Genomic DNA, 12,924 nt, shown 5'->3' with positions numbered 1-12,924 from the left:
GGTCAGCAGAATTTGCCACTGCAGTTACCGGACCTCACTTCATCACATTTCCGCGTATGGCGTTAGGTGAAAAATTTTCGATGCTGCAAGATGCATGAATGGCCCTGACGTACCACGTAAGGTTACATGTACCAGATAAGTTACAACATGAATCCAAAGCGAAGGTGGTAATTTTAACAATTATTAAAGTGAACTGCACATTCATCTTCTTTTAATAAAGCTTGATCAAGTCCGTTCAAATCATTTTAAATTTCAAATTCCGTAAACCTTGGAGACAGGACACATGCATATATGACACATCTAACTGAAAATTAAATAAGAACTTAAAGTACTGATATAAACTCACTGGATATTCTGCACAAATCTTTTTATTCAATTAGGGAATATTTGATGAGATAAAATAATTATTATTTATAATCTTACGTTGCGTTATTAGGTTTGTAACAACATAATTTCTCTACAACTGATTAAGGTCAATGGGGTACAGTCACACAAAGTAGCAAAGAAGGTACATATCTGGACAATATACATACGTATACTAGCATATTTCATTGAAGAAGAATAGCTTAACCTTTTCGGTGCTGTAATTGGATTATTTGAAACAACAGTGCTATTACAGTGCGGGCCAGGCGCATGTAAATGCTAACTCATCCCCTGACAGCCCACAGATAAAAACCGCAGCTGTTAGGCGGCCAGCCTATTGAGACATCTGGCGGGTAGCTGTCCCTCCGTAATTACTACTGCTTCTGTACGCTTAAGTCCAAATTGTGTCCCTCGGTGCATATATATATATATACGAGTATATCTTCCTCAAGAGAGATCAGTTTCGCTTCCTGTGTCTGAAGAAAGAGACAGCAAAACACTGACGTATGATCAGAAATACAAGTTAAATATGCCTGGCGCTTAACAAAATACAAGTATACTCGCTGTATATTTCATACAATTAATTACTCCTTTATTGTAGCATCCTGTTGCACATCACTTATTATTCAACAAATATCACTGGATCATACAATTCTGTTCATAAGACAAATTCATAAGTCAGCGTTAAATGTTTAGATCAAAGAATTAAATCAATTCTTTGATCCATCATTAAGCTTCACTTCACAATTTCAAATAATTACTTGATAACAGCTACCGAACTTCGCAGGGGCTCGGCTCAGTCTTGGCGAGTAGGTCGGCTATCCTGACTAAGAGTTTTGTAATTCTACTCATTCGCCCCAGGCAAATTCTGGGGTAGTAACCTACAATGGATCAGAACTACGAACAAGAAAAAATAATAGACTACAAGATTTCAGGTTTCCAGTGACACCGTGCTGCATAGGTGCCGGTAGGTTGGGGGGAGGGAAAACACACAGGTGCCCCCTTGTATTTTTGAAAAAATCGAATCTGAAAGGAAGAAATGTACCAAAATTAACAACAAAAATTAATTAAAAACGTTTTCTATCTGGAATACAAAAGCGTTTAACAAATGACTCATTAAAAATGTTCTTAATTGGACTAAACACGTTTGTAAGCAAATTTTCTGCCTGCTACCTCCGCCTCCCTGGAAAAAATTCCTGACGGCGCCCATGCAGTTCCATAGTCTGATAGGTGGGCACCAATACTTCAAAGGAGCATACAGTCTCCCATTTTACCAGCTTGGTTCACTCCTACCCGAGATGGAGGTGGAATACGCCCTCTAAACCACGCGGTGTTGTACCCCCGAAGACTACAATGAATTCAGAAATGTATGCAGAATTTGAAATAAGACATTTGTAAAATTTGTTTTCACCGAACTACTTGTATCTTCTGTTACTGTATGTTGTTCTCAACCTTTTTACCACCACGATCCAATTTTCATAGTCCACTGAACTCATGAGCCATTACAAAAAATGAAATGAAATAAACCATACAGAAGAACAACTTCTTATTAAAAACTGAAAGTATAACAACTCGCGTAATGGGAAAGCTGTCCTCATACAACGCGCATAGCGATACACGCCGACAAATGTCGTTGTTGCGAAAGAGGCATATGATTTGAAATTCTAATTCCACTGGTGAATATTGTAACGGGGTTATAAAGCGAAATGGAATGAGCTGGAAATTTAACTCCGCAACGTACATTAAGACACGAGGTAGAACATGCAAGGACGTGGGCCTAAAAGAGTACAAGAGCTCTAACGATAATTCTCGGATCGTGTCTTGCACAGAGATGAGGAAAATTGAAACAGTATCTGCAGTGACAATGAACAGTGCACTCTGATAGCAGCTGTGAAGATCTCTTTGAAAACTGTTTATAAAAGCATGACATAAGCTAAATCGTTGCGTAATAACCGTTAAATGCGATACACAAATTTGACATAGAAAAAGACATCCGAGCTGACTACGTCATTAAAACTGCGAAACTTCATATGCAATAAAATGTCTGGATATTAGTTCATTTTCCATAACCGTTCGCTTTTGTCAGCTCTATTATGGTTCGTTTATTAAAATGAAAATAAAGTGTTTTAATTAGTTCTATAGTTTTATGTGTAATTTTTTTTTAACTTAATAAAAGTTAGTCACTTAAAATTTTCACACGTTTCGACCGAATTGGTCCTCATCATATGTTAAAAATTGTGGGTCTACTGTCTTTCTGCTTTGATGTTTAGTTGTTGGTGTATGGTTCCCCTAGTGGGCATGTGTGTATTCCTCCTTGCTGTGTTACGTTATGTTCCTTGCCTTGTTTCCAGCTGCTTGCTGAGCTGGTCTGGTTCTTATTCTTATAATGACAAGGAGCATGATGCGACGGGGAACGTAACACAGCAAGGGGGAATACACACATGCCCACTGGGGGAACCATACACCAACAACTAAACATCAACGCAGAAAGACAGCAAATTCCTTCCCCCGTAACTGTTAAGACTTGATGATAACCATTTCGGTCGAAACATGTTGTTAAAACTTCCAAAGTCACTAGCATTTATCAAGTTTTAATAAAACTGTTGCACGTAAGACTGTAGAACTAATTAATAACACTAAGTAAAACTGCAACATGATGCTACAACAGGCGTGATTTTAATAATGTATTCGCGACCCATAAACTGAGAACCACCGAAGAAACTCACAGCCAGGCTGCGTCTTCCCCTGTCACAGAGTTACGGGCAGGTGCCAACCTTTTCAACTTCCGTAATTCTTTTTTCTTTTATGGTCTGCAATCTACATGAACATGCAGCTGCATCTAAAGAAGGAAGACAACTAGAGTAGGTTCACTTCCTATCCTTTGCACATCTGTAAGAAACTTCCGGCCAAGGCAAGCCAAATCGAACATAGTGTGATAATACAGTCAGTTTCGTTGGACAAAAGCGACTGTGTCTCGGCATTTATACCAATATAACGCAATCTGTCTCTCTGTACATTACAATCGGAATGTGTCTGCCTGACAGTGAGCTGGCACGTATGGGTTGCAGGTTCGGCCGGCAGCATGATCTGCCAATAATAGTCTCTCTGTCGTCAGTTGACGCTATTGTACTGAAAAGTACTTATTTAAGAGATGTTACTGAAACCTGTGTAGCTCAGCTGGACAACTGGGGTTCGATTTCCAGCAGATGCAAGAAATATTTCTTCTCTCCATAGATCCCAGAACAGCTCTGGGGCACACCCAGCCTCGTATCCAATGAATATCGGGGATAAAGGGACAGGAGCTTCAGACTGACCACTCACCTCAATCTTCTGTCCCCATATATTTCTTGATGGCATAATCCTTAATTAAATAATTAATTGCGGGGACAATTTTACGAATTTTAAAATTTTATTTTGCATTTATTCAGTATTGGATGTTGTGATGGGACTACGAGTATGCGAAACGGAAACCCTAACATTTGCCTTATTTATGAGCGTAAATGCAGAGCCGGGATAGCGAATGGCTACGGGTTGGACAACCGAGGGATCGGAGATCGAGAAGTCGTAGGGGCAAGAATTCTCTTTCCTCCACGTCGCCCACAACGGTTCTGGGGCCCATCCCTATCTGGGGATCTTTCCCGGGGAATGAAGCGGCCGAGGCGTGAAGCTGACCACTCACTTCCAACTAGTACCGAGGTCAGGAAAACATGGAACTCTATAGCCACTCCCCTTCATGGCGTAGTGTTTAATTAGTTAAGCACCGGGCAACTTTACCTCCATGAACGGAAATACACTAAGTACGTACATTGAGCAAAGAGCTTGGGGCGCGTTTCAGAGAGTGGGTGTCGAGCCGGAGTGTCACAGTGTGTGTGCGTGTGGAGGTGAGGCCCCCAGTTTTTTTAGTGTGCGCCCTCTCGGGTTGCCCCCGGTAGAGGGTGAGTGACCAATAGCACTCAGACCCCTCCTCTTGTCGAAGAGGGGGCCCCATTTCAGAATGTGCAAAAGTCTTGGAAGAAAAAATTTGGTCATAGGTCCCGACGGTACCTGGAACGAAGATCTGCTATGTTGGCGAGGTCCAGCAGAGGCGTTCCTGAGAACCTACTAGTATCACAGCTGGTCAATAATCCCCACCATGAATAGAATTACAAGACCCATTACTGTGTTCTGAAGAGCGAACAGCTGGTGCTTACCCTAAGATAGATGAATCAAGTTAATAGAATCATATTTTATTTCTTTAAGGTCATTTTTATTATCGTAGTCCATTTTCGCCTAGGACTCCGAAATTGTCTCTTCCCTTCAGGTTTCTTCTCTAAAATTGTGTATCCAGTTCCCATCGGTCCCGTGCATCAACTGTCTCTTCGTTCGTGATTTGATCACCCTAATAGTCCTAACTGGTGAACAGTACAAAGCCGAGAGCTCGTCATTATAAATTTTTCTGCAACTTTTAGTTACTTCCTCTCTCCTAGGCCCAGATATTCTTCTCACGATCTTCAACACAGGTCTAAATTATTCTCTTAATGAGAGAACAATCTTAAAACCCACGCAAAACAACAGGTAAAATTATATCATTCTATGCTTTATTCTTTTATATTTTTAGATATGTGGTATTTCTTTTCCTGTGGCACTACAGCCCCAGTGGGCCTAGGCCTACCTCCGTGAAACTCTCCGTTTCACTTCGGTTTACTAGATCTTACACATACGGTAGGACTCCTTGGGCGAGTGATCAGCTCGTCGCAAGGCCTCTACCTGTAGACAAACACAGAAAAACGCACACAAACATCCATGCCCTGAGTCGGATTCGAACCCACGATCCCGGATTCCGAGCGAGCGAAACAGTGCACGCCTTAGACCGCTCGGCTACCGTGACCGGCAGGTATGCGGTATAGTACAAAATAATTCTGAAACATAAATATACCATTTATCCATTCTAACTTGTTCTTAATTTATTCTTGAAAGCACTTTTGACTTATGAGCGTCGTTTACTAATATACGGATTTTACGACATGTTTTAAGTACTTGTTAGTTATTTTTCTTGTTACAAGGTTTCCCTGAATTCTGTTAAAAGACATGAACACACACTTACATACTTCTCTATATTCATTTATAGACCAACCACCTTCCTAGCATCTACGGCAGCTTCTGCGTTTTTATTCCTGTTCTTTCTTTTCCCTATGAGACTAGCACCATCAGAGAAGACCAGTAGCTGAACTGCCTCTTCCTTCTGACGCTAATACAGTGTCTCCTAGCTTCATCCCATATTCACGTTTATTTTCCAAATGTACTCATTCTGATGAATGTTCATCTAACTGTTCTCCTTACCGTGACGACCAACACCATCGAAACATGAATTTAAATATTATCAGTTGCAAAACTTATAACTGATACATCCCAATAAAACAGGTTAACAGTTCAGCAAGAGGTAATACTCTACAACAGAAAGCGTGCGAACGAACGATTTTATGTAGCTTCACGCCAGCTGCTTCACTCCTAGTACAGATTGGATAGGAGGCTGCGTGAGCCTCAGAGACTATCTGAACCTTGGGGAATAACAAAAATTTCTTGCTTATGCCGGGAGTCGAAACCATGTTTCCAGGCAATATGCATACTGAGCTGTACCGACTCCTCCTCCTAATAAAGAAAACACGTTAATGCTACTTAAATACACTTGGGGAAAAACGAAGATTTTCTATTACGTAAAAGTAAGTGGTGAGCAGTGTCAACACCGCTTCGAAGGTCCAAGAAAGAGCTTGGTGTACGGACAGAGAATGGCAGTCTACTGACTTATGCATAGTGATATCAGCAGCAGAGCAGTGGGTAGTTACAGCGTGTAAACCCAAGGAGCACCCTGTAATTAAGAGCATTCGGACGATATGTGAAGCTATCTCACAAGCATGCTCTTTCTTGGCACATACAGCTGTTTCAATGTTGATTAGGATTTTAGATTTAATTTATAAATTCCTGCAAATAATAGAAGAGGTTAATAATAGAATCAATCTTTCCCCTTCATCTTAGTTTAGTTTAGTTTAGTTTATTTGGTTGAGTTTCGTTACAAACAAGGAACTGTGTTCACATAACACCAGGGTTTTGTCGTACACAGGCTTAATACTCGTACATAAAGAGACTATAATAGATACAAACAAACAAACGTTCATACTACTCACAAGTCATTTCAGTTACTGTTACAACACTCAGTTAACAGACCAGCTCCTGTTCCAACGCACTGAAAGATTTTCGTATTCCAGCACCACACACGCTCTCTACTTTCAACTCATTAAATTTAAATTCAATCTAAATTTTGTAACGATGGTACATTAGTAAAAGTATTTGTGTTTCTGGACATTATCCATCGACCTGTCTTTATCTAAAAACACCGTCCTGTCCAGATACGTTGTGTTTTGAAAAAAATAGGGCGGTGGATAATGTCCAGAAACACAAATATTTGTACTAAAATTAAATTCGTCAGACTATTCTTGCGTCCAAATTTCATCGCAATATGCGGAGTAATTATGAAGAGTAAACACATGGACGGACAGACAAACATTATCTCCCAATCGTGTGATCATTTTTGAAAATAAATCATTTAGTATTTTCTCATCATCTACGATAATTTGTTCTACAAAATGTTTTTGTTCTAGTCTGAGATTATGGAACGAAAATTTTGTATCACCTTTTCCGTAAAGTACCTTCGGTCTACCATCTCCTTGGCTTTAGGCTTGTCAGGAAACAAGTTGGTGTTGCCTTACTTAAACGTGTGAAGAATTGTAATTAACTGGCGCGGTCTCGTTTATTGTCATAATCAGCCACATTCGTCTATACACTCCATGAATTACAAAGAGGACACCTGCAACAGCACTTAGTCCTGACGTCGTGTCTTCTTCATATAAAAGCACCTTCGGTTGGTGATATTTTGAAGTGTGACAATCGGATGCTACAAGTTCACGGGTTCAAGTACCAATTAGGTCAATTGACCTAATCTTTCCAGCCGCACTATGGCCCTGGGGTCGACTCAGCTTCTAACAGAAATGAGTACCAGGAATTAATTACATAATTTTCCTGGGGAATAATGCGCTGCCGGCGCGTAAGGCTGACAAACTTACCGACATCTTTGAGCCAATTGTCTAGATAATGTGGGACCCTCAACGTCTCCCAGCCCTATGGGCCTTCACGGCCTGTTACAGGGTTAGCTTTACTTCTACTTTTACTTATATACTAATGTGTCGCACACAGTTATTGGAAGCCAAGCGATACCTTAATTTACCACATGCTTCAATAAATATGCATTTTACTTATAGGAAGAAGATCACAGTGGTTATCTATTGCTGGGTTTCTGGACTATTCTGAACACTCAAAGGACCAGTTACTTTCTAATGGACCCAGCTGAGTAGGCGCCTGTCCATCTTTTAATCTGAGGACAGAAACAGATCCCGTTTCTGAAACGATGTAATCAAACAGGCAAACTTCAGAAACTCAATACCTCTTCAAGTCTATCTCACAGTCCTCAGAATCCTTTAGAAGGGGCCCAGGCATCTTACGGAACCTTAAGTTTCGTTACCGTGTCCACTAGAGTCCGCAGCTTGTCCCCATATTGAGCCATTTCAATCCAGTCCACATCTTCTCACCCCATTTTGATACTGTCCTTCCATGTACCTCTCTAAGAGCTCCTCCCTTTGGGTTTATCGGTCAGAATTCTCTACGTATTTGGCATCTCTCTCGTGGGCGCTTTATGTCCCGCTCACCTCACGCTCCTTAATTTCATCATCCTGCAGGAATTGGTCTTATTTCCTTTCAGAATAAAGGACTATTATGCCCAGAGACATTAGCAAACTGATTTCTCGACGCTCTACGCACAGTGAGCAGACGCCGGGGCGCATAGTTCGTCGCTTTAAAATGTTCACAGTCCATAAATTTATTTGAATGGATAAAAGCTCGGTACCTGATTTCCAGTTTGATTAATTTGTGAGTTTAACTACTGTGATATAACGTTTGCTTAAAAAACTATAGTACAATTAGTAAAGTGCGACTAATGCACTTCAGATAGTGCAGCGCGAGTGGAATATGTCTTCACAGAACCAAAGCAAAAACCTAAATGTACAGCACTGGGATGGCTTGTGCCTTCAGTCGTGTTCATAAGTCGCAGGGGATTAAGTACCATTCGTCAGTATTAGAAGTTTCAAGAGAAGCAGCTACATCAGAATTACTCTAACTTGGCTCTGATCGCTCTGACTAGCAAGAAGCGAGGATTGCGCAGTCGGTATAGCAACTGGATACGGGCTCTACTACAGAGAGGTCGCAGTTCGAATCCCAGTAGGGTCGAGAATTTTCTCTTCTCCACGTCATTAATGCCGATTTTGTGGAACACTCAGCCTCCTTTACAATGGGTGCCTGCAGTTCTTTCCCCGGGGGTAAAGCAGCTGGGACGTGAAGCTGACCACTAACTTCCGACTAGTGTCGAGGTAGAAAAACGTGAATCTATGCATCCACTCGCGCATGCGCCTTTATGGTGTAGTCCTTAATTATTTAGGAACAGGAACAAATTTGCCTTTAACCTTTTTGGCTCTGGCTGGCAATGCGTCCTAACCAACTGTGCGTACAAGTATGAAATTCATTTCCGGGAGCGAGCCAGTTCGTATCCAGCTACCTCGAAACAAATGGGCGGTAATAAATGTGCAAAAGTCAGACGTTCTATCACCTCGGAAGCGAGAATATTTTGTGCAAGAGCACCAGATTACACGTAAAAGACAATGCAATACGACGTTATAATTCCGCAGATCAAAGTTCAATTACTCGCAATGATCGAAGGGTGCAAGTCGAAATATATAAACAGGCAACAATTCACAGTACACATAACCAAATTCTAATTAATGAAATCAATCATATGAATTTTCTATTCAGTTATTGTCCTTTCTTACACAACAAAAATATCAACGTCTCTTCTTCCTCCTCACAGTCCATATTTGCAATCAAGTTAGAGACCCTGCTTCTAAATCTTTCAGTTTTGTGCAGCCAAAATGTATTTTGCTTAACACTTCGAAATAAAATGGTTATTGGTTTATAAGTACCACCTGCTTTAACATTAAATATCTTTTTTTTTTACACAGTGGATTTGCGTATTTGCATAAGATTCTCAGAATAAACAGGAATATTTACCTAAACAGGACCAAGCGGCTCGTCTTATTGATGGAAATACGGTGTGTTTTCTGTGAGGTTGGAACTGAATTTTGAAGTACTATTTAGGCGAAATTCATTATTGAAGGAGTTAGTCTTCGCGCAGTTCAATATTTTTTAGACTATGCGTTGTTTTCATCGTTCCTTTGGGACAGTGGCTCGAAAAGGACCACGCCACTTTCTTCCACGTCATTGCAGTTCACAATCCTACCATTTGGCGGTACATAACCTATGAAGTTAACGGTCCTAGCCATGAATGTTATTTACGAAACCTGTCTTCTTCTTTCGCAACCCTCTTATCCGTGGTATATCGCGTGTGGCTTCCAGTGATAAAACGTCGTAAATATATGGAAGGCCAAGATAAGTGTTTATTTCACTCACATTGTCGGAAATCGAATTAGAGATCGTGTTCATGGCAGATACGGCATATCGTGCATAGCATGGAAAGTATTGACCGCTGCGTCCCACCCAGCGAGATAACTTCGCTTCCAATTCACTTAGGAAATATGGCCGATGTGCGGTGCGCAATGTCACCGTTCGGATCGCTGAAGAGGAAGTAAATGATTAAATCACGAAACCGATTTCCTAGCCGCGAAACTCAATTTAGTAATTGAAGGGAAGTTGAATGTAGAGGGCGGATGGGCTGCTCACTCTGCGCACAGCCAAGCGCTTGTGCTCAACATCTCAAGGAGACTTGAGGGCGTGAAAGTAAAATTACAAACATTCTGCAGCTGGCGGTTTCATGTCCCGGGCGACTAACTACAGGAAAAGAATGGTGGACACCACAGCCGCTGAAATACTGCCCTTGCCGAGAATCAAACTCTGATCGTTCAGTCCATAGCCAATCATGTTACTGACTTCGGATCAAACATTCGGGAGATTGGTGGAGCTTACACTACTCACAGCTTCAGTATGGTGATTCTGTGAATGTGATCTTTGTATTCTTACATCTCTTAATACGGCAGTGGGTAGCACTCTTGGTTAATATTGAACAAGTGTCGGTTTATAAAGGCTTACAAAGATTTCCCTTAATCCTTCAAAAGATATGTCGGGATAAACTCACAACAATCTTCTCCCAAAATCCCATAATAATTCCTCCCTTACTTAAAGCACAGTCTTGTCGGTATTATTCCTATTCATAATGGTGCAATCCAGTAGGCGAGTACCAACATTTCGGAAGAACATACTGCATTTAACTTCGCCCCTGTTACTTACTGAGGCAGAACGTCAGTACTTTTTCTCCCCGAAAATTTGATATGCAGACTTCAATATTGTGGCTGTTTTAAATCAGGAAACCTCAGCACAATTCCTCTCTAGTTCTATACTGCTAATAAATATTAATAATTCATAATTCAACATCCCGCTTCGTTTCATTGGTTTAGGCTATAGTGAACACTCACTCACAAGCAACACACCCGTGTTAGTGTTATATTTATCGAAATTATGCAGTAATTGCAACGTGATTTCACGATTACTCCGAGGCGTCAAATTGATAAGTGTAACAACATAGAGTATATCGACTATGATGCGGTCACCGTCAGGTGCGGTGTGCTTCGTGTCTATTTCACTACAACTTGCATATCTGTTGAGTGAACTACTGAAATCAGAAAAATTCTTCCACATGCATATTACAGAGCATTATAACCATATCTACTGTATAGACTCTTTCTAGTAAAATTCAAAGACAAAATCACAACCTTAAAGGAAAACTGAAGGAGGCGTACCGCAAGGAAGTGTCTTAGGACCCGTCCTATATCCTGTCAACAAAAGCATCCTCACGTCAGACAACACAGCAACTGCTACCTTCGCCGATGAAGAGCAATCTTAGTGACCTTAGTCACGCCTCAATGGAATTCCAAGCCACCACCAATAAGACTGACGGTTGGGCGAACAAATGGAGAACCAAAGTAAATCAAAGTAAATCCACGCACATTGCGTACATCGTACATTCACCCTACGTAACCAAACGTGTCCGACAGTGTAAATGGACAATGTTGATCCACCCCCCAGAAAAAGGAACTGAAATACGTACTTGGACATGCATATCGATAGTAGAATAACATGGGCAGGGAACATCAAAACAAAAAGAAAACAGCTCGATCTAAAGGCGAAACAAATGCACTAGCTACTCACAAGATCAACATTATCAATAGAGAGCAAACTGAAACCCATATGGTCCTATGGAATTTAGCTATTGGTCCAATTCGAACAGCGAAATCCTCCAGAGCTTCCAATACAAGTCTCTCCGATCCGTTCTGAACACACCTTGGTACATAAACAACCACAGGATCCATGAAAACATACAAATGAACCCAGTGCTCAGTGAAATAAAAAAGTAGAATACCAAACACTTAAGAAAATTAGAAAACCACACGAATGCACTAGCAGTGAGTCTACTAGACAATAGCGAAACCTCACATAAAATGAAAAGATACACCGTCCTAACTCTACCAAACAGACCTGAGTAAAACCCTAATACAAGAATTAAAATGATACATAACTGAACAAGCAAAGGTATATGATTTACGCCACTGGGTATAACTCATTCACTAGCCAGTACTTATTGAACATATACGTGTATTGCAGATTCTGTAGATTATGCATAATACTCACTTACTTACTTACTTACTTACTTACTTACTTACTTACTTACTCATGGAGCTGAGCCCTTCTTGAAGAGCCGCCAATTCTGCAGCTACTCAAGAATTTCCCAGCATTTTATGGAACCCGAAGGTTCATCACTGTGTTCACAAGAGCCCTCCACTGGTTCCTATCCTGAGCCAGATCTATCCAACTGTACTATCCCATCCTATCTTTCTAAGATCCATTCTAATATTGTCCACCCACCTACACCTTGGTCTTCCCTGTGGTCTCTTTCCTTCTGGCTTTCCCACCAATATCCTATACGCATTCCTCGCCTCCCCCATTTGTGCTACATGACCTGCCCACCTCATCCTCCTTGACTTGATCATTCTAATTATACTTGGAGAAGAGTACAAGTTATGAAGCTCCTTATTATGCAGTTTCTCCAACCTCCTGTCACTTCATCTCTCTTCGGTCCAAATATTCTCCTCAACACCCTGTTCTCAAACACCCTCGGTCCATGTTCCTCACTTAATTTCAAGGACCCAGTTTCACACCCATACAGAACCATAGGCAAAATTATAGTTTTGTATATTCTAATTTTTAGGTTTTTCGACAACAGACGAGAAGCCAAAAGGTTCTGGACTGAATGGTAGCAAGCATTGCCCGAGTTCAATCTTCTCTTAATTTCCTCCCGAATCAGGTTTTGATCTGTTATAGTCGTTCCCAAATATCTGAACTGTGCCACATTTTCAAATCATCTGTTTCCTATCTTAATATCATGATTTTGCCCTGCATTTTAGTGACGAGACA

The 12,924-nt window shown here is 40.9% G+C and overlaps 1 long non-coding RNA gene across 1 annotated transcript in view; it reads right to left on the bottom strand.

Annotated features, from left to right (window-relative positions):
* Positions 1-931: 931 nt before the first annotated feature.
* Positions 932-12,924, bottom strand: part of LOC117282445 — a 14,969-nt gene continuing 2,976 nt past the window's right edge. Inside the window, exon 2 of the long non-coding RNA XR_004513185.1 lies at positions 932-1,389. This is a non-coding gene — a long non-coding RNA (uncharacterized LOC117282445). The remainder of the gene's footprint in view (positions 1,390-12,924) is intronic.

This window comes from Cryptotermes secundus, unplaced genomic scaffold, assembly GCF_002891405.2.
Source record: "Cryptotermes secundus unplaced genomic scaffold, Csec_1.0 scaffold318, whole genome shotgun sequence".
Taxonomy (NCBI): Eukaryota; Metazoa; Arthropoda; class Insecta; order Blattodea; family Kalotermitidae; genus Cryptotermes; species Cryptotermes secundus.
Note: the sequence above shows the minus strand (reverse complement) of the source record. Positions and strands in the feature narration are given on the sequence as shown.